This window comes from Carcharhinus amblyrhynchos, unplaced genomic scaffold, assembly GCF_965287045.1.
Source record: "Carcharhinus amblyrhynchos unplaced genomic scaffold, sCarAmb.v2.hapA scaffold_929, whole genome shotgun sequence".
NCBI classification, from domain to species: domain Eukaryota; kingdom Metazoa; phylum Chordata; class Chondrichthyes; order Carcharhiniformes; family Carcharhinidae; genus Carcharhinus; species Carcharhinus amblyrhynchos.
This window is the reverse complement of record NW_027650669.1, coordinates 30,126-53,106: the sequence shown is the minus strand read 5'-3', so window position 1 is coordinate 53,106 and position 22,981 is coordinate 30,126. Positions and strand designations below refer to the sequence as shown.

General features: G+C 50.6%; 1 long non-coding RNA gene across 1 annotated transcript in view; it reads right to left on the bottom strand.

Moving 5' to 3' along the window:
• Nucleotides 1-2,843: 2,843 nt before the first annotated feature.
• Nucleotides 2,844-22,981, bottom strand: part of LOC145340323 (uncharacterized) — a 46,940-nt gene continuing 26,802 nt past the window's right edge. Inside the window, exons 2-3 of the long non-coding RNA XR_013886240.1 lie at nt 13,988-14,395; nt 2,844-3,004 (exon numbers count right to left, since the gene is read on the bottom strand). This is a non-coding gene — a long non-coding RNA (uncharacterized LOC145340323). The remainder of the gene's footprint in view (nt 3,005-13,987; nt 14,396-22,981) is intronic.

Below are 22,981 nucleotides of genomic sequence, written 5' to 3'. Positions count from 1 at the left end.
GTGCGCAAAGTGGAGAGGAGGAGGTGGGCAAATGGGAGGAGGTGGGCAAAGGGCAGTGAGATGTTGGGGCAGGGATTGATATGGGTGGGAGGTTCAGGAATGACCATTTCCTGTATCACTGCTATGTCAGGGCAAAATCGAGGGCAGGTCAGGAGAAGGGACACTGAATACTGAAGTATTGCAGTGGGGCCAAGGAAGACCTGACTTTAGAGAAGGATATTTAAACAGTTAGGCTGTCTAAAATTCACCAACAACACTGCTCCATTTTACATGGTGCGGTGAAGCCTCATAAAAGCAACAAAAGGCTCCAGGCTCAGGGAGACAATACCTCAGCTGAACACAAGGTGGTGGCAGAGCACGTCAGTGCTGTGGAGCTAAAAGACCCTCACAGCGAGAAACCCCCGGCAATGCCCAGCGACACCCGGGAACGCCCAGCGACACCCAGCAACACACGGCAACGCCCAGCAACACCCGGGAACGCCCAGCGACACCCAGCAACACACGGCAACGCCCAGCAACACCCGGGAACACCCAGCGACACCCAGCAACACACGGCAACGCCCAGCGACACCCGGGAACGCCCAGCGACACCCAGCAACACACGGCAACGCCCAGCAACACCCGGCAACGCCCAGCAACACCCAGCAACGCCCAGCAACGCCCAGCAACACCCGGCAACGCCCAGCAACACCCGGCAACGCCCGGCGACACCCGGCAACACCCAGCGACACCCAGCGACACCCGGGAACGCCCAGCGACACCCGGCAACGCCCAGCGACACCCGGGAACGCCCAGCGACACCCGGCAACGCCCAGCGACACCCGGGAACGCCCAGCAACACCCGGGAACGCCCAGCAACACCCGGCAACGCCCAGCGACACCCAGCAACGCCCAGCGGCGCCCAGCAACGCCCGGCAACGCCCAGCAACGCCCAGCAACACCCGGCAACGCCCAGCAACACCCGGCAACGCCCAGCAACACCCGGCAACGCCCAGCGACACCCAGCAACACCCGGGAACGCCCAGCAACACCCGGCAACGCCCAGCGACACCCAGCAACACCCGGGAACGCCCAGCGACACCCGGCGACGCCCGGCGACACCCAGCAACACCCGGCAACGCCCAGCGACACCCGGCAACAGGGGAGTTGGTGGGGGGGGAGAAACGGGGTGAGGTGGGGAGGGGAGGGGAGGTGAGGAGGTGGGAGGTGAGGGAGAAGTGGTGGGGAGGGAGTGGGGAGGGGGGGATGGGGTGGAGCAGGTGGGGGGGAGGGGGAGGGGTTGGGGAGGCAGAGGGGGTGGGTAACGGAGTGGGTGGGTAGGGGCTAGGGGGGTTGGGGGGAGGTGGGGGGGAAGGGGAGGGGTGAGGGAGGGGGGGAGGGGAGGGGGTGTGGGGGGGAGGGAAGTGGGAGGGGGAAGGGGAGGCAGGACGGGGGAGGGGGGATGGAGGGGACGGGGATGGGGTGGAGGGGGGAGGGCAAAAGGAGGAGGGGGAGATGGGGAGGGGGGAGATGGGAGGGGGGCAAGAGGGGTAGGGGAGGGGGGGAAGGGGGAAGAGGGTAAGGGGAGGGGGGAAGAGGGAAAGCGGGCAAGTGGGGGACGGGAAAGGCGGGGGAGGGGGGAGGCGGGGGAGGAGGAGGGGAAGGGGGGATGTGGGGAGGGGGAGAGGGGAGCAGGGGAGGGGAGGGGGGTGGGGGTAAAGGGAGGTGGGGTTTAAGGGGAGGTGAAGGGGAAGGGGTGGGGGGTAAGGGGTGGGGGGAAGGGGGTAAGGGGAGGGTGGGAAGGGAGAGGAGGTAAGGAGAGGGGATGGGGTGGAGGGGGGAAGGGGTTGAGGGGAGGGAGTGGGGGGCTTGGGGGGATGATGGTGGTGGGGAGGGGGAGGGGGTGGGGGCGGGGTGATGGATAGGGAGGGGCAGTGCAGGAGCAGGGAGGGTGTGGGGGGGGGGGGTGCGAGGAGGGTAGGTGACTCAATTTGGAGGCTCCATTCAGATTCTCCGGGGCTGGGGAGCTCCAGTCCTCCCTCCCCAACCTGTCACAGAGATCAGCCCCCGGGCCTCACCCCCTCCACCCCCCCTCCCAGAGCCCCCGGGCCTCACCCCCTCCACCCCCCCTCCCAGAGCCCCCGGGCCTCACCCCCTCCACCCCCCTGCCAGAGCCCCCGGGCCTCACCCCCTCCACCCCCCTGCCAGAGCCCCCGGGCCTCACCCCCTCCACCCCCCCTCCCAGAGCCCCCGGGCCTCACCCCCTCCACCCCCCCTCCCAGAGCCCCCGGGCCTCACCCCCTCCACCCCCCTGCCAGAGCCCCCGGGCCTCACCCCCTCCACCCCCCTGCCAGAGCCCCCGGGCCTCACCCCCTCCACCCCCCCTCCCAGAGCCCCCGGGCCTCACCCCCTCCACCCCCGTATGCTTCACCCCCCTCCGCCCCTCCAAGTGCATCAAAGGACAATCAAAACCCTTCATAACTTTTAATATCTGTTTAAACTATCTCTGCTCTGGGAACGCAATCCACCTTCTCCAATCTCTCCACATTAACTCAACTCCCTCATCCCTGGAATCATTTCGTAAATCTCCAAATCCTCTCCAAGGCCGGAAAATCTCCCTAAACTGCTCTGCACCGAATCGTGAGACAATTCCAGCTGAGGCTGAACCAGTCTCTGTACAGGTTTAGCAATACCCCCCCGAGACTCATCCTTAACCCCTCCGTTCTAACGTCCCCTCCGTTCTAACGTCCCCTCCGTTCTAACGTCCCCTCCATTCTAACGTCCCCTCCATTCTAACGTCCCCTCCATTCTAACATCCCCTCCATTCTAACAGTTTCTCAATCACTAATCTCAGTCACGATACTCACAATACAACTTGCAAAGCCAATTCCTCCAAGTCTGGGACAGATATAATTCCAAACACCAATACTCCCACGCCGGATTCTTTGACCCACCGCAAGTTCCAGGAAAAACAAAGGAATTCCGATGATGAGGAGCAGGATGAGGTAGGGAACAAGATAAGCGCCTGCAAACAAGACAGAGATTTAATGTGAATTCCAGTTTAAAATCTGTGCTGGCACATTCAGATCTGAGGTTGACGTGTGTCTGTAAGTTCTCTTTGTAATTTATTCCGTATTTGAAGGGCAGGTTCTGGTAAAACCACGGTCTTTGCAGCCTCCAGGATTTCTAACGATGCCTTGAACCAGCTTCCATATTGCAGCAATTATCACCTAAACATTTCTCTTTCCCCAAGTCATCAACTCAAGATGCTTTACTCAAATATCAAAGAACAAAGAACAAAAACAGCCCGTGAAATAGGCCCTTTGGCCCAACGAGCCCGCGCCGCCATCTTAACACTACCAATCCCCCCCTCCACCCATGACCCTTATCTATTGTTTTATGGCCATCCACATTGAGGGAAACGAATTTAGAGACAATTTATTCCTGCCAATCAGCCTAACAGCACATCTTTGGGGTGTGGGAGGAAACCGGAGCACCCGGAGAAAACCCACGCAAGCACGGGGAGAATGCGCAAACTCCCACAGACACCGGCCCAAATCCATGTGTCTGCACAGCAAACAGTGATAGTCACTGAGCTGTCGTCTTGCCCAGTATCTGGTCCAGTTTAGGCACACACTAACGACATGAAGCACTAGGCCAATCTCGAATAACCAAGAGCAGCCCCAGTACGACCCATCGCGTGTATGTCCCTCGTTGGACACGAGGTGGACCGACTTAAAACCTGTGAATGAAAAGAGAAAAAACATTATTATCATACTATACCTATTTACATTACCAGGGACGCCCCAATGCTAATGAACTTTATTTAAAACAATCTCCTATATCCTCCCATCTCCATCCCGCTCATGTGCCTGTCTAAGTTACTCTTAAACAACTCCAGCGTGCCTGCCTCCACCACCTTACTTGGCAGAGCATTCCATACCCCCACTACCCTCTGTGTGAAAAACCTCCCTCTAATATCTGTGTTGTACCTCTCCCCCCTCACCTTAAGTCCATGGCCCCTCGTACTGTGTGTTTCTATCATAGGAAATAGCTTACCTCTGTTTACTCTATCTATACCCTTCATAATCTTATATACCTCTATTAGATCCCCCCTCAGTCGCCGTCTTTCAAGGGAAAACAGCCCCAATTTGCCCAATCTTTCTTCATAACCCAGTCCTTCCATACCAGGCAACAACCTGGTAAACCTCCTCTGCACTCTCTCCAGGGTCTCCACGTCCTTCCGGTAGTAAGGTGACCAGAACTGGACGCAGTACTCTAAATGCGGCCTAATCAACGTTCTGTACAACTGCGTCATTAGACTCCAGCTCTTACATTCTATACCCCTTCCTATAAAGGCTAACACACCATAGGCTTTCTTCACCACCTTCTCCACTTGTACTGCCACCTTCAAGGACTTATCCATTCCATTTGCCCAATGTTGGCTTACCTGTCTACCAGTAATTGCTTCTTGGCCTTTTGGCTAAGATCAGGCTTTCAGCCCAAGTTCGGGGTGTAACGTCTTGTCAGCTTGGATCTTGTTTGATCGCTTGTGGGAATCCTGATGTCCTTTTAGTAGCTCTTCTAAGCTGCCTTGTGGCCCTTTTCTATTCTTTGTATCTTTCCTATTTGACGAGATTGGTGCAGTTTTTGTGTTTAGTAAGCCTCTCTTTTAGTTTTATGCTGTCCCTTATCTCTTTAGTTGTCCATGGCTATTTTTAATGAATTCCTCATCCAGGTTATCACTGCCAATCTGAATTTTCCCATTTATAGGCAGAATAAAATCATCAGTTCTTTTGTTATAAGTTTCCAAAGTTTCTATACTTTGCCCTACAGTTGTGATTACTGTTAAGGGCCTGTGGACACTCCCAATGGGAATTTCTTTCTCCTCCTAATCTCCACCCAAACCAGTTCCACACATAATCTCCCGAACCAACATTATCTTTAGTTATTGTACCGATGATATCTTTGATTAACAGCGCTACCCCTCAACCATTACCGAGTTCCCTATTCCTCTGGAACTCCTCAATATTCAGGACCCAAACCTTGTTCTCCTGCAGCCAGGTCTCTGTAACAGTGATCAGATCAGATGTATTTATTTCAACGTGCATTATCAATTCATTTACTTTGTGATGATGCAATTCACATTTAGATAGAGAACCTAGATTACTGGTGTATTCTTATCTCTCTATCCCTTCCTGCTATTCTATGACTTGCATTTCCCATATTACTTTTATGCTTTCCTGCCTTGAATCTACCCTTTGATTTGTTACATTTACCCAAGTTTGATTCCTCATCCCCACTCTGCCTCTTGCTTAGTTACTTGTCAAGTTATGCGATTTGCAAGAATACTGCCCAGGGCAGTTGGCAAAGATCAAGAGTTGGATCCAGCCCAAGATGGGCTGCAATGTCTCATCCTGTTGGAGTGGATCATGTCTGTCTCCCTTGTGGGGACCATGAATTGGATTCAATTGGAACTTGAATTTGATTTTGGAGCAAGCAAGGAATGGATTACGATTTGCCTGGTCCACTCTGAGCATTTGGCTATTCCAAAATTCCCTGGATGCAGGAAAAGTTCCAATGGATTGGAAAAATGCTAATGTAACTCCCCTGTTCGTAAAGGGAAAAAGGCAGAAAGTAAGAAACTAAAGACCAGTTACTTTAAACTGCAGGAATAAATTATTAAGTTTAAGTTTAAAATTTATTTATTAGTGCCACAAGTAGGCTTACGTTAACAGTGCAATGAAGCTACTGTGAAATTCCCCTAGTTACCACACACCAGCACCTGTTCAGTTAACGCTGAGGGAGAATTTAACATGGCCAACACACTTAACTAGCACGTGTTTCGGACTGTGAGAAGAAATCGGAGCACCCGGAGGAAACCCATGCAGACATGGGAGAATGTACAAATCCACACAGACATAATCATAGAATCCTACATGCAGAAGAGGCCATTAGGTCCACTGTGTCTGTACCAACTCTGACAGAGTATTTTACACTGGCCCTCTCCCTGTCTTATCCCCATAACTCCACACATTTCCCATGGCTGGATTCCGGGGAAGTGCCGGAAGATTGGAAAACGGCTAATGTTACGCCGTTGTTTAAGAAGGGTGCCAGGCAAAAGGCGGGGAATTATAGGCCGGTTAGTTTAACGTCTGTGGTAGGTAAAATGTTAGAATCTGTCATTAAGGAGGAAATTGCGAGGCATCTTGAAGGGAATTGCTTGATAGAGCAGACGCAGCACGGTTTCATTAAAGGGAAGTCGTGTCTGACAAATTTACTGGAGTTCTATGAGGATGTGTCTAGGGCGGTGGATAGAGGAGAGCCGGTGGATGTGGTCTTTCTAGATTTTCAGAAGGCGTTTGACAAAGTACCTCACAAGAGGTTATTGCAGAAGGTCGAGGGACATGGAGTTGGGGGTAGGGTGTTAGCGTGGATAGAGGATTGGTTGTCAAATAGGAGGCAGAGAGTGGGGGTCAACGGGTGCTATTCGGATTGGCGGATGGTGACTAGTGGAGTGCCCCAGGGGTCGGTGCTGGGGCCTCAGCTATTTACCATTTATATAGATGATCTGGAGGAGGGAACCGAGTGTAGGGTGTCGAAATTTGCTGATGATACCAAGGTTGGGGGAACGGCAAATTGTGCGGAGGGTGTGGAGAGTCTGCAGAAGGATCTAGATAGGCTGGGCGAATGGGCCAGGAAATGGCAAATGGAATTTAATGTTGGCAAGTGTGAGGTGGTCCACTTTGGTAGGAATAATGGTAGGAAGGACTATTACTTACGGGGCGAAAACCTGCAGCAGGCGACGGTGCAGAGGGACCTCGGGGTCCTTGTGCATGAGTCGCAAAAACCCAGCTTGCAGGTGCAGCAGGTGGTCAGGAAGGCGAATGGGATGCTGGCCTTCATAGCGAGGGGGATTGAATATAAAAGTAGGGAGGTCTTGCTGCAGCTGTATAGGGCATTGGTGAGGCCGCAGCTGGAGTACTGTGTGCAGTTTTGGGCGCCGCACCTGCGCAAAGATATTGTGGCCTTGGAGGGAGTGCAGAGGAGGTTTACTAGGCTGATACTGGAGTTGAGGGGGTTGAGCTATGAGGAGAGGCTGAATAAACTAGGCTTGTACTCGTTAGAGTTTAGAAGAATGAGGGGAGATCTCATTGAGACGTATAAGATGATGAATGGGATGGATAGGATAGAGGTGGAGAGACTCTTCCCGCTCAAAAAAGACAGTAGGACTAGGGGGCACAGCCTCAAGATAAAAGGGGGGCGGTTTAGAACGGAGTTGAGGAGGAACTTCTTCACTCAAAGGGTGGTGAATCTCTGGAATTCTCTGCCTGTTGAAGTGGTGGAGGCTGCCTCGCTAAATATTTTTAAGACGCGGGTTGATGGGTTTTTGATAAGAGAGGGGATTAAGGGTTATGGGGAGAGGGCGGGAAAGTGGAACTGAGCAGCGACAGATCAGCCATGATCTTATTGAATGGCGGGGCAGGCTCGAAGGGCTAGATGGCCGACTCCTGCTCCTATTTCTTATGTTCTTATGTTCTTAACCGACACATGTTTGGAATGTGGTAGCAAACCGGAGTACCTGGAGAAAAGGGTCAGGTTCTCTGAAGTCCCCCACTGCTGCAATTCTCCAGTCCTGCTGCAGTGAACAGAGATTTAGCTGACAGCCATATTTTAGATAATAAATGCCCTCAGTGTTACAGTTTAACCGTTCACTGTTTCTTTGCCAGAAGCTGAGAGGTCGGTAATGATAGAAATGTTAGATCCTCGTTCACCCAGATTAATGACCATCCAGAACACTCTGATTTTGTTACAGGCTGCTATAACTTGGGAGCCTGAAGTAAGGATTTTAAATCAATTTATGTTGGCAATGCAAACAAATTACTGAACTAAAAAGTCAGACAAGCGTGAAGCGGGCTACTGTTCAAATTAATAATTGTTCATTAACTCCAAATGACAAAGTGCCAAGACAGAGCAGCAAATACTGGGACAAAATGTTCAAAGTAAAAGTTAAGCCCAGATCTTCTGGCTCAACATTCAGCAAAAGTAGTTCTCAGCCTGAGGAAGTCCCTAAATGACGCGGGACATTGAGCCCAGCTGACAAGACAGTTCCCTGATGTGGAGGTGCCGGTACTGGACTGGGGTAAACACTGTAAGCAGTCTCACAACACCAAGTTAAAGTTACTTTACCAGGTTACTTTAACCTGGTGTTGTGAGATTTCCCACCATGGAAACTGAAATAAGTGTTATGACTTTGATCTGCTGGGTGACAGAATGGAGTGTGGCATAGAACCAATAGAGTTCACTGCACATTGCATATTGTACCCTTTGACTTCCTTTGGAGAAACGATGATTCCTAGTCCATTTATAATCCTGCAATTCTGTCTAACATAGTTTAGATTCTAGCTGCATTGCTGTGTGCAGTTTTGGGCTTCCATTACAGGAAGGATATTGGAATTCCTTGAGCAGCAACCTCTTTTGTATAGTGTGCCTTTAACATAGTGAAACACCAAAACAGTATTAGCCAAAAATATTGACACCAGGTCTTATAAAGAGATCTGGCTCAAAGCAAAATACTGCGAATGTTGGAATCTGAAACGAAAACAGAAAATGCTGGAAAATCTCAGCATCTCTGGAGAGAGAATAGGGCCAACGTTTGGAGTGTGGATGACCCTTCATCACAGCTTTTGAAACGTTGGCTCTGTACTATCTTCATAGACGCTGTCAGACCTGCTGAGATTTTGCAGCATTTTCTGTTTTTATTGTTGAAGGAGATGTGTTTGTTTGTGTTTATTGGAACGAGGCAAGATGCAGATTGGAGGACATGGCGGAGCAGACTTGGGAGGCCGAATGGCCTTACCTGTATTGCCGCATTTGGTAAAGTGGATGGCCTTAATAAAGTAGTAGGTTTTAAGGAGTACCCTAACTGAGGATGGAGAGGTAGAGAGGTTTAAGAAGAGAGTTCCACCATTCAGGCCCTCAGCAGCTATAGTGCAGGGCGTTAATCAGGTATGTGCCGCAGTCCACATTTTAAGCAATGTCAGCATCTCAGAGGGTTCCAAAGATAGGGAGAGGCCTGGCCATTCTGGGATGTGGGATCATGAGCAAAGGGAACAGTGAATGTTCACTAGAATGAGAAATTGCCACATAACCAAAGATGTGAAAACATGTTGCTCCTTTCCTGAGGAGTTTAAGGAGATCAAATGGAGATGTTTGGCCAAAGGGCTGGCTCCTGTTTAATATTCTGCAGGTTTTAAGTAAGTAAATTGCAGGATGAATTTTAGTGGTGGGTAAATCAGTAAAAAGGGGTGGAATGATGTGCCCACTCCCCTGGTGAGCTGGGGGTGGACAGCATGTCATTGTCCTGGGAGGGGCGAAGCAGTCACCTTCCTGCGTCCAACAATTAAATTGAAGGTGGAAAAGCCCATGGATGCCCATCTTATCGCACTGCCAACTGAGGCCCAACGTAAAGGCCTCATCCTGCCACTGTCAGTATTAACGCAAAAGCAGGTAGCAAACTGGCCCCATGGAAAGCACAACAACAATATTTACTTGTGGGTTCCTGAGGGGGAGGAGGGGGGTGAAGGTAAGAGGTCCCTTGTTCAAAGATACTCAGTGCCTGATCAAGGGATCAAGAATCAGAATCGGGGTCTGAGTGAGAAGTGACCCTCTGCCTTTGCAGTTAACATCCCCCCCCTTCACTTGCAAACAACCACCCCATAGCACCCCTCACGCTATCTCTCACTTGTGCCTGGGTCTCTCCACGATTGGAATTCTCGGGTGAGTTTACTGCCAACAGTAGCCACCAGCTCCCTAGTGTTGAGTACAGGAGAGTTATTGGCCTCTGATTGGTGACAGTTCTCGATGGGCAGCACCAGGGGTCCTTGATCTCTGGGAAAGACCCAATAAGTTTCCACCAAAGGACACAGATTAAAGGTAAGAAGGAAGTTAGAAGATTGTTTAATTCTGGCCGTAGTTATTAAAAGGTGAATGGGATAAATATAAAAAGTGAAAATTGGGAGGGTTATGGGGACATTAACATTGTTAAATTCAGTGAAAGGGCAGCACGAGAGCATTGTAATATCACAAACAGAGCTCCAACAAAGAACTACAAAGAAAGGAGCAATGGGTTTATGCTGGTCTCCTTCAGCAGTATTGTTGCAGAATATCAAGGGTACAAATTCAATACAGAAAATTTCCAGAAAGTTGGGAAGTTATTTCAGACACCCAGCAGTAATGAAATCTCAGTCCCAGAATGCACGATGATGAGACATTGACCTAGTTTAACCACAGTGCCAGCTGTGACACACAGCAGAGGAACAAAAACACCAGCTTCATTGCTTACTAATATTTTCCCTCTTTTTATCCACTCTCTTCACATACCTTTCTATCAATCCCCAAACTAATCCCACTGCCCCACTCTATCCCCGTATCCCTGTATCAATCCCCAAACTAATCCCACTGCCCCACTCTATCCCCATAGCCCTGTATCAATCCCCAAACTAATCCCAATGCCCCACTCTCCCCATATCCCTGTATCAATTCTGGAATAATCCCACTGCCCCACTCTCTCCCCATAGCTCTGTATCAATCCCCTAATCCCACTGCCCCGCTCTCTCCCCGTATCCCTGTATCAATCCCCAAACTAATCCCACTGCCCCGCACTCTCTCCATTGCCCTCTTTCAATCCCAAATTAATCCCACTGCCCCACTCTCTCCCCATACTCCTGTATCAATCTCCAAACTAATCCCACTGCTCCATTCTCCCCATATTCCTGCATCAATCTCCAAACTACTCCCACTGCTCTCTCTCTCTCTTTTCAGAGTCGTATTTCTTGCATTGATTCAATTAAAAGCTTCTAATTATCTCTGTTAGAAGGAAAGGTTGAGACAAAATTTCAAATGTGTCAAAATGTTTTTCTGATTCACTCTCCCCTCACTCAGTAATAATTTTAAGTTGATGTCCCTGGTCACTAATCCCCAGTGAAATACTTGAAGCCTATTCACTTTCTCAAAACCCTTCATAATTTTACTGTCTCAACTAAATCTCCTTTTAAAGTTCCAATAGGAACAGACAACGAAACTGTTCCCCACATAGAACACTACAGCACAAACAGGCCCTTCGGCCCACATACTCTGGGCTTCCTGATATCCCCCTGGGCCTGGTGAAAGAGTCCATGGGAAAATCTTGTCCAGAGTTGACTGAAGTTGAGCATAAGTTCAATATGAAATTTAACTCAGTAATAATTCACTGCTATAAACAACTGGAAAGGATGATACCAGACCAGCAAGTTTCACCTATCATTAAAACCCCCCACGATCCTATCACAAATACTCGTTCTCCTCTCCCCATTCTGTGGGGAGTTCCACCCCTCCCGCAGTGATTTGCTCTGTGGTCCTGGAGCAATTATTCACTTGTACATGATGAGCAGGACAGGTTCCCTTTCCAGACAGTGTTGTCGATGTCTCCATGGAACTCAGTCTGGTATTTGCACCTCTCTTGAATTGAAACTGCAACCTAGTAAGTAAAATATAAATAATGGAAAATATTCACAGCCTGTTAACTGCTGTAACATTTTACCGACAGACACACATTCTGGAAGATGATTCTGAGGTCACACGATCAGAATGATTCCTATTTTAGTCACAGTGAGATTACTGATTAGCCGCATGTGGATTGTGTGAACCTGTAGTCCAATATTTGCAATTTTGTATTTTATTTCTGCTTTGCTTTGATTTTAAGTCTGTATTAAATATTAAAAGTTATTTTGTAGCTCTTATTTAAAACTATGTTTGATTTGTGCTTTCAATAAGACAAATAATCATTCAGTTATAATCAGCGGTGATATTACTAACCATACACGTTTTTACCCACAAACTAATTTTTCATACTGACCACTCAGTCAGAGTTTGTCTACACCTTTGTTTTCCCTTTTCAAGTTAGACTCCTAAAATAAAAATTGTTTTTTGTTTATCAGAAGTCCTTTTTCTCACTGCATTTGATTACCCTTGGCACAGTGCTAAGCACCAGGCACCCGGGTTCAATTCTGACCTCAAGTGACTGTGTGGAATCTGCACGTTCTCCCCATGTCTGTGTGGGTTCCTCTGGGTGCTCCAGTTTCCTCCCACAGTCCAAAGGATGTGTGGGTTAAATTGATTGGCCATGCTAAGTTGTCCCTTAGTGTCAGGGGGATTCGCAGGGTAAATACGTGGGGTTAAGGGGATATGGCCTGGGTGGGATAGTTGTCGGTGCAGGCTCGATGGGCCAAACGGCCTCCTTCTGCACTGTAGGGATTTTATGGCCTACAAACCAGGATAATAGACATCCTCTTTTCCACTTTCTCCCATTGGGAAAAAGATGAGGTCTCAGACACTAAGGGACGATTTAGCATGGCCAATCAGCCGACTCAAGGACAGCTTCTTCCCTGCTGCTGTCAGGCTTTTGAAAGGACCTACCTCGCATTAAGTTGATCTTTTGCTACACCCTATCTCTGACTGTAACACTACATTCTGCACTCTCTCATTTCCTTCTCTATGAATGGTAAGCTTTGTCTGTATAGCACGCAAGAAACAATACTTTTCACTCCATTCACCTGACGGAGAGGGTAACCTCGAAAGCTAGTGAATTTACTATCAAATAAATCGGTTGGACTTAAACCTGGTGTTGTCAGACTTTTTACTGTGTTTATCCCAGTCCAACGCCAGCATCTCCACATCATGTTAATACATGTGACAATAATCAATCAAATCAAACAGCTTTATATGTAGGATAGTCAACCAGGGTGTGGAATCAGAAGAAGGGACGTGATTTTACAGACTTGCTTTAAATTCCTGCCCAAGGTCAATGGACATTTCCGTTGTCTACCCCTCGCCCATTCTGATCTATGGTGTGCAGGGCAGTAGAACTGCAACAAAAGTGTTTCATTGATGGACACAATCTGGGAGTCGAGAGACATTATCAAAAGATATGTAAACAAGTTGAACATGGCAAAGTCTACGAAGCTTTGCAGTGCTTGTGAGGAGATTCTTGTTTTGAGAGCATCAGAGTAAAGCCTGGAAAGGCTGGAATGGATCGAGAAATTTGTCGTAAAGGGGTTTAGCTCCAGGAGTCACTGCTGTAACCGGAGCCAATTATTCGAGACTGTGGGAGGAAGAGCTGTGAATGGAGCAGCTGATTATTCAGAAATTTGCTGCTGAGTTAACCAACAGGAATTTTACCATTTTAGGGAGCTGCTGTGAACAGACCAATTTGGGGTTAGCATTTGTAAAAGGGCATGTCTCTGAATAGAGAACATCTCTGAATAGACAGCGTCTGCGAGTGGGGAGCGCTTCTAAATACTGTATATTTCTGTGATATACTACATATCTGAATAAAATGCTGTATCTGTAGTATACGGTATATATCTGTAGTATGTTTAAATGTAATATGTTTCAGTATGATGGAGTAATTCTTTCTTACTTTCTTCAAATACAAGAACAATGTTTTGCTTTCCTTTTTTAAATTATTTTTATTTTATTTTCTCAATCATTAATAATAGTTTATGAGTTGTCTAACAAAGATAGTTGCTTGGTGTTGAGTTACTCGGTCCTGTTTTCCCAGAGTACAGCTTTGAACCTAAGTGAAACTCTATAAGGAACTCTCAGCCCCTACAATAGTTATCAATGTTCTGATTAATGACCCTCCTCAGACTCAGCATCTTATTCTCTCTATCATCATTCCATCTGCAAAATTTCCTTTAATTTCTTCAAGCTATCAGTGTCCATGTTTGGTTCTGAGCCACACACTCACTCCCTCTCTCCTCACTCCCTCTGTTCAAACTGGCTATTGCACTGCTTCCCCCAAGACTAAACACTCTCTCCCGCCAACTCCATTCACTTCCCATTGCTTCTCCATCTCCTTTCGACTCCAAGATTTTAATTCCCAGTCTGGAAATCGATTCTCTACATTTCCAGGATGTGGAGTTGATCAAACAGTCTGGATGTGAAGGGATCCGCGGCCTTTGCTTACCTCCACCATTTTTCTGACAAAGATACGGGAAACGCCAGACATTTCCCAGGCCGACTGAGTAGCCAATCTGGGCCAGGATGTACTGCAGCTTATTGTTCCATACTGGTCGGTCATCGCTCTCTATCACATTCTCTCCATCCTTGTCCTTGTTAACGGGAACTCCTCCCACATTCAGCACACTGTGTTTGTAATCGACAGGTTCCTCCCCAGCCAGCAGGTCAGCAACCGATTCTGTGACTGGGTCATTGCTGTGTTCTCTCTGTGTAACTTTACTGTTCTTCGGCATTGGGGAAACCTACAGGCCAAACTTCAGAAATGAGAAGCAGAGGCGGGTGCCTGAGATTCTGGAAGATTCTGGAAGATTCTGGAAGATTCTGGGCCTTCCAAAGTTGATCTTGTCAGTAACACCTGGAGAATGCAAATTGGAAAAACCATTGACACGTTCGGTCCAATCGGGAATCGCAAGAAGACAGATTCCCAAGAAGCGGCACTCCCACTCTCACCCCACACCCCCCACCCCACACCCCACAGCCCCACCTCTCACACCCCTCGGCCCCTCATGTAACTCCGCAACCCCACCCCTCGCCCCTCAACCCCACCCCCATTTACCCTCGCAACCCCACCCCTCGCCCCTCACATTTCCCCGTGCACCACTGCAACCCCACCCCTCTCCCTCCCTTGTGCACCCCCACAGCCCCACCCCTCATCCCCCCAGCACCCCCACAACCCAACCTCTCACCCTCCCTGCACCCCCCACAACCCCACCCCTCCTGCACACCTTCACAATTCATTCACCACCACTCCCCAGGCAGCCCCACAACCTCACACCCCCATGGCCCTGCCCCTCCCTCCCACACCCCATTCATTACCCCCCCCATGCACCCCCACGCCTCACCCCCCCCCATGCACCCCCACAGCCCCACGCCTCACCCCCCCCGTGCATCCCCACAACCCCACCCCTCACCACTCCATGCGCCTCCACAACCCCATTTGTCACCACCAACCCACCCAGTGGATCCCCACAACCCTGCTCTGCGCCCCAAAGACCCTGCGCTGCTCCCAGGGGACCCCAATCTGCTACATTCAGCCCGCATTCCAAAAGGAAGAATCACGCCATTGACATTTCAGGGGGGAGAGTAATGAGGCTCAATGGGGATTGGGGCTCAATGGGGATTGGGGCTCAATGGGGATTGGGGAGGGGTCGATGGGGAGTTGGGGAGGGGTCGATGGGGAGTCGGGGAGCGGGTCGATGGGGATTGGGGAGGGGTTCGATGGGGAGTTGGGGAGGGGTCGATGGGGAGTTGGGGAGGGGTCGATGGGGAGTTGGGGAGGGGTCGATGGGGAGTTGGGGAGGGGTTCGATGGGGAGTTGGGGAGGGGTCGATGGGGAGTTGGGGAGGGGTCGATGGGGATTGGGGAGGGGTTCGATGGGGAGTTGGGGAGGGGTCGATGGGGAGTTGGGGAGGGGTTCGATGGGGAGTTGGGGAGGGGTCGATGGGGAGTTGGGGAGGGGTCGATGGGGAGTCGGGGAGCGGGTCGATGGGGATTGGGGAGGGGTTCGATGGGGAGTTGGGGAGGGGTCGATGGGGAGTTGGGGAGGGGTCGATGGGGAGTTGGGGAGGGGTTCGATGGGGAGTTGGGGAGGGGTCGATGGGGAGTTGGGGAGGGGTTCGATGGGGAGTCGGGGAGCGGGTCGATGGGGAGTTGGGGAGGGGTCGATGGGGAGTTGGGGAGGGGTCGATGGGGAGTTGGGGAGGGGTCGATGGGGAGTTGGGGAGGGGTCGATGGGGAGTTGGGGAGGGGTTCGATGGGGAGTTGGGGAGGGGTCGATGGGGAGTTGGGGAGGGGTTCGATGGGGAGTCGGGGAGGGGTCGATGGGGAGTCGGGGAGGGGTCGATGGGGAGTCGGGGAGCGGGTCGATGGGGAGTCGGGGAGCGGGTCGATGGGGATTGGGGAGGGGTTCGATGGGGAGTTGGGGAGGGGTCGATGGGGAGTTGGGGAGGGGTTCGATGGGGAGTTGGGGAGGGGTCGATGGGGAGTTGGGGAGGGGTCGATGGGGAGTCGGGGAGCGGGTCGATGGGGATTGGGGAGGGGTTCGATGGGGAGTTGGGGAGGGGTCGATGGGGAGTTGGGGAGGGGTCGATGGGGAGTTGGGGAGGGGTCGATGGGGAGTTGGGGAGGGGTTCGATGGGGAGTTGGGGAGGGGTCGATGGGGAGTTGGGGAGGGGTCGATGGGGAGTCGGGGAGCGGGTCGATGGGGATTGGGGAGGGGTTCGATGGGGAGTTGGGGAGGGGTCGATGGGGAGTTGGGGAGGGGTTCGATGGGGAGTTGGGGAGGGGTCGATGGGGAGTTGGGGAGGGGTCGATGGGGAGTTGGGGAGGGGTCGATGGGGAGTCGGGGAGCGGGTCGATGGGGATTGGGGAGCGGGTCGATGGGGAGTTGGGGAGGGGTCGATGGGGAGTTGGGGAGGGGTTCGATGGGGAGTTGGGGAGGGGTCGATGGGGAGTTGGGGAGGGGTTCGATGGGGAGTTGGGGAGGGGTCGATGGGGAGTTGGGGAGGGGTCGATGGGGAGTCGGGGAGCGGGTCGATGGGGAGTTGGGGAGGGGTCGATGGGGAGTTGGGGAGGGGTCGATGGGGAGTTGGGGAGGGGGTCGATGGGGAGTGGGGGAGGGGGTCGATGGGGAGTTGGGGAGGGGTACGATGGGGGGTTGGGGAGCGGGTCGATGGGGAGTTGGGGAGGGGTCGATGGGGGGTTGGGGAGGGGGTCGATGGGGGGTTGGGGAGGGGGTCGATGGGGGGTTGGGGAGGGGTTCGACGGGGAGTTGGGGAGGGGTTCGACGGGGAGTTGGGGAGGGGTTCGACGGGGGGTTGGGGAGGGGTTCGACGGGTAGTTGGGGAGGGGTTCGACGGGGAGTTGGGGAGGGGTCGACGGGGGGTTGAGGAGAGGTCGACGGGGAGTTGGGGAGGGGTTCGACGGGGAGTTGGGGAGGGGTTCGACGGGGAGTTGGGGAGGGGTTCGACGGGGAGTTGGGGAGGGGTCGACGGGGAGTTGGGGAGGGGTTCGACGGGGAGTTGGGGAGGGGTCGACGGGGGGTTGGGGAGGGGTCGACGGCGAGTTGGGGAAGTGGAGCTCAAAGTGGGGTTGGGGGGTTTAATTCTATCTCTGATGAAGCAACTTCAAAAATGTTCCACTTCTGTGTAACAACATCGAAGACTTTCTGTCAGAAAACGTTACATTAATCCACTAAAATCTCAAACTCAAAGATCTATCCAAATTAAACAACTGTAATTCCTCAGTTTAATTCAATTTTTAATTCTCAATTATTAGTCAACCTTCTCTGTCATTTATTCATCTCCTTTAAGTATTTACAAAGAGCTGGGGGGAGGTTTCACTTTCACCAACCTGCAAGCTGTGGAAATGGGGGGAATGGGGGAGGGGAGCGGGCGGGGGAGGGAATGGGGGGGGAATATGGTGGAAGGGGAGGGGGGATTAATCTTACTGGTCTGAGATCTCGAGCCACACCAGAGTGATTGGATGCTTACATTGTTCAAGTTAAAAAGTTAAAGTTTATTTACTTGTGTCACAAGCAGGATTACATTAACACAGCAATGAAATTTGCAGATGACACCAAGATTGGTGGCATAGTGGACAGTAAAGAAGGTTATCTCGGATTGCAATGAGATCTTGATCAATTGGGCCAGTGGGCTGACGAACGGCAGATGGAGTTTAATTTAGACAAATGCGAGGTGATGCATTTTGGTAGACTGAACCAGGGCAGGACTTACTCAGTTAATAGAACATAGAAAAACTATAGCTCAAACAGGCCCTTCGGCCCACAAGTTGTGCCGATCATTAATGGTAGGGTGTTGGGGTGAGTTATAGAACAAAGAGATCGAGGGGTACATGTTCATAGTTCATTGGAAGTGGAGTCACAGGACAGAGTGATGAAGAAGGCATTCGGCATGCTTGGTTTCATTGGTCAGAACATTGAATACAGGAGTCGGGACGTCTTGTTGAAGTTGTACAAGACATTGGTAAGGCCACACTTGGAATACTGTGTACAGTTCTGGTCACCCTATTATAGAAAGGATATTATTAATTTAGAAAGAGTGCAGAAAAGATTTACCAGGATGCTACCGGGACTTGATGGTTTGAATTATAAGGGAGAGGCTGGGACTTTCTTCCCTGGAGTATAAGAGGCTTAGGGCTGATCCTATAGAGGTCTATAAAATAATGAGGGGCATAGGTCAGCTGGATAGTACACACCTTTTCCCAAAAAGTAGAGGAGTCTAAAACTAGAGGGCATAGGTTTAAGATGAGAGGGGAGAGATACAAAGAGGTCCAGAGGACAATTTCTTCACACAGAGGGTGGTGAGTGTCTCGAACGAGCTGCCAGAGGCAGTGGTAGAGGCGGGTACAATTTTGTCTTTTAAAGAGTGTTTAGACAGTTACATGGGTAAGATGGGTATAGAGGGATATGGGCCAAATGCAGACAATTAGGACTAGCTTAGGAGTTAAAAAAGGGTGGCGTGGACAAGTTGGACCGTAGGGCCTGTTTCCCTGCTATAAACCTCTATAAGTCTAAAAGTTACTGTCAAAATTCCCAGTCGCCACATTCGGGCGCCTGTTCGGGTATAGTGAGGGAGAGTTTAGCATGGCCAATCCACCTAACCCATATGTCTTTGGACTGTGGGAGGAAACTGGAGCACGCAGAGGAAACCCACGCAGACACGGGGAGAACATGCAAACTCCACACAGTCAGTAACCCAAGCCGGGAATTGAATCTGGGTCTCTGGTGCTGAGAGGCAGCAGTGCCAACTACTGTGCTGCCCTCATTGGGAACAGCAGTGGATTTCCTTGGGCTTTCCAAGGAGATTGTCTTTGTAGTGTGTGAGGCATTCCCAGTCACCAATGGCATCAAACAGGGCTGTGTGCTCGCACCCACACTGTTCAGCCTGATGTTTACTGCCATGCTGAATGATGCCTTCCAGGACAGTGTTGCTGGAATCAGCCTCAAGCACAGAATGGATGGGAAGCTTTTCAACCTGAGGAGACTTCAAGCTATTACCAAAGTGAAAGAGACTGTTCTGAGAGACTTCCTCTTTGCCAATGACTGCGCCCTGTATGCTGGCTGAGAGCCAGAAATGCAAGTCAGTATGGACAAATTTTCCACGGCTTGTGACAACTTTGGACTCACCATCGACATTAAAAAGACCGAAGTCATGCACCAGCCTGTTCCTCGTGCACTGTACACAGAACCCATAATCACAATCTAAGGGCAGAAACTACAGGCAGTGGACCAGTTTACTTATCTTGGCAGCACCCTCTCCCAAGCAGTGACTATTGATGCAGAAGTTAACTGCAGGATAGCAAAGGCAAGTTCTGCTTTCGGTAGACTGCGCTCCACTGTATGGGAATGTTGAGGAATCAGCCCAGCAAAAAAACTGAAGGTCTACAGCGCCGTGGTACTCACTACCCTCCTGTATGCCTGTGAGATGTGAACTGTGTATCGAAGGCATGCAGACAGCTCAATCATTTCCACATGACTTGTCTTTGCAGAATATTACGCATCAGATGGCAAGACAAAGTACCAGACACTGAAGTTCTCTCTAAAGCAAGCCTGCCATCAGTCCACACACCGCTGATGAGAGCGTAGACCCAGTGGGCAGGTCATGTCATCCGTATGTCAGACGAGTGCATACCCAAGCAGCTCCTTTTTGGGGAACTCTCTGCTGGAAGAAGCTCGCATGGAGGGCAGAAGAAACGTTTCAAAGACGCACTCAAAGCCTCCCTGAAGTCACTTGACGTTGACACAACCACCTGGGAAACGCTGGCACTAAACCCTCCTACCTGGCGCTGCCTCATTCACAAGGGCTGTCAAGCTCACGAAGCAAGGTATATTGCTGAACCACAACTTAAGCGCGAGCTGTGCAAGTGCAGAGCCATCAGCGCAACAACTACACAAGTCTGTCTACACAAGTCTGTCCAATATGCGCCAGGACATTCCATGCCCGAATTGGCCTGATCAGTCATTTTCGAACACACTGCAACCAGCCTCAATGGTGTCGAGGTCTCATCAACAACGATGGACGAACAAATCACCAAGGAGATTGTCTTTATCGTGTGTGAAGTGCTTAAGTAATTCTGAAACACATTCAAAGTGGCAAAACTCCTGCCAAGAGCTCAGATTCTAAAACAATTAATCCAAGTTTGTTGCTTATCAAAACCATTCATCATTTTGAACAACTCTATTCAATCTTCCAGTCACGCTTTTCTGTTCTAAGTAAAACAGTCCTACTTCTGCAATCCCTCCACCACCAGCTCCATTCTGGTAAAACATTTTACTCCCAGTGTGAGGCCTTGACATTCTGCCAAATGCACTGCCCAAAGTTAGACACAATATTCCAGCTGAGATCTATGCAGAAACTTGTGAAGGTTCAGCAAGTCTTTCTTATTATTGACCTGAATGCGGCTATTTACAAAGATCTGCAAGTATGATTCTCATCAATGTGTGGTCAGGCTTGCTACAATCTCTGTGCAGGCACCCATGCATGCTTGTCCACATTTCCCCACCCAGGCACACCACCCTCCCCCGCACACAGACTTACACAAATCTCCACACACACCCTTACACCCCCCTTGACGCACATACATTCGCCACACATGTTCCCCTGCATACACACACTTACACACGCACCCCCACACACTCACCCCCACACATGCTCTGCCCACACTCACAAACCCCTGTACACTCCTTCCCACACAAGCTACCCCACACACACTTACACAAACTTCCCACACACACTTCCCTTGGCGCACTTCCCCCACACACGCACTTACACACACCCCCAGACGCTCCCCCCCCCACCAAAACACTCCCCATGCACAAAAACTTACACATACACCCATATGTGGGAGAGAAACCATTTCTCTCCCACGTTTGCTGATAGGCTCACTGCAGAAAATGCTGGAGGGCAACGGCCTTTAACTGGGGAGCAACTGTTTACAGAATCCTTTACTCCAACTTATGTCTCTGACTGACACTCTGCTTCAAGGACTATAACTGCTTGGATCAGGGGGAGCTTTACTCTGTATCTAACCCCGTGCTGTACCTGTCCTGGGAGTGTTTGATGGGGGACAGTGTAGAGGGAGCTTTACTCTGTATCTAAACCTGTGCTGTACCTGTCCTGGGGGTGTTTGATGGGGGGACAGTGTAGAGGGAGCTTTACCCTGTATCTAACCCCGTGCTGTACCTGTCCTGGGAGTGTTTGATGGGGGGACAGTGTAGAGGGAGCTTTACCCTGTATCTAACCCCGTGCTGTACCTGTCCTGGGAGTGTTTGATGGGGGACAGTGTAGAGGGAGCTTTACTCTGTATCTAACCCCATGCTGTACCTGTCCTGGGAGTGTTTGATGGTGGACAGTGTAGAGGGAGCTTTACTCTGTATCTAATCCCGTGCTGTACCTGTCCTGGGAGTGTTTGATGGGAGACAGTGTAGAGGGAGCTTTACTCTGTATCTAACCCCGTGCTGTACCTGTCCTGGGAGTGTTTGATGGGGGGGACAGTGCAGAGGGAGCTTTACACTGTATCTAACCCCGTGCTGTCCCTGTCCTGGGAGTGTTTGATGGGGACAGTGTAGAGGGAGCTTTACTCTGTATCTAACCCTGTGCTGTACCTGTCCTGGGAGTGTTTGATGGGGGGACAGTGTAGAGGGAGCTTTGCTATGTATCTAACCCTGTCCTATACCTGTCCAGGGAGCGTGAGGTTCCAAAAATATGGAAGACGTTCCTGCTTTTCAGCAGGAGACACTCTCACCTTGAACAGGATTGTTTTTGCAAGGAGAGTTAGAGACAGATTGTGAGAGGTACAGTGAGACTGGATAATTTTCACTCCGAGTGAGTGAAGGTGACCCAGCTGCCAATGTAATCACCTGATCTTCTGCGAAAGCAGGTTGTGGAAGAGCAGTCTGCAGGGAGGACGTTGTGACTAACACAGATTTCTCACTGTCAGACACACAGTCATTGCAGGCTGTGCAATGCAAACCTCACTGCCTGTCGTAGTGAAGCAGTGCAGCTTCCCAGAAGCAGCTGCCTCTCACACTCTGCTCTCTGGAGAGCTGCAGGATGCGATGTGAGAAGATAATCCATCAGGAAGCAGCAACCCCAGTGGGTTTTGTGTGTTATAAATACATTCCTGGTGCCAGTTCTGGACTGGCCCCAACCCTTCATCAACAGTGACCTTTCTCCGTGACTGCATTGGAAACTGATTGTAGAGGAGCAGCAGCTTGGAACTGTCTGTTTCATCCGTTCATCTCAAAAAACCTGCCCCCCTCCGCTGCCCCTTCACCCCCCTGCCACCCTCTTCACCCTGTGCTGCCACCCCTTCACTCAGACCATCCCACAAACACAGCTCCCACTTTTACATGTCTCACCATGTACTTCCCCACATGTTCACACACACAGTAACACACACACTGAGACACACATGTGCACAGATGCACATGGAGACTTTTCCAATGGAACCAAGCAGAGTAAACAGAGACAGATGAACTGATCCATTCGATGGGCCGAGCTATGTGTGTGAAATGATATCGCTCAACACCGTGAGTGTGAACCTGGGACACTATTCAGCACAAACTAAGAGTGGTCTCAAAATCCTGGAACTCCCTCTCTATTGGCGCTGTGGATGTAGCTACACCACAGGGAATGCAGCGGTTCAAGAAGGCAGCTCACCACCAGCTTCTCACGGGTAATTAGGGATGGGCAATAAATTCTGCCCCAGCCAGCCATGTCTACACCCTCTGAATGAATAAAATTTAAAAAGGTCAAAGCACAAGAGCAGAAAACCCCTCAGCTTTTTCCCTCTGACAGAGAAACCACAACTGCTTTGTAATGATGCACACTTACAGTGGGTAATTATTAACAGGGAAAAAATGTAAGAGACCTCAGACTCAGCAGCTGCCCCAGTCCCTAATTGATTCAATAATTACCCA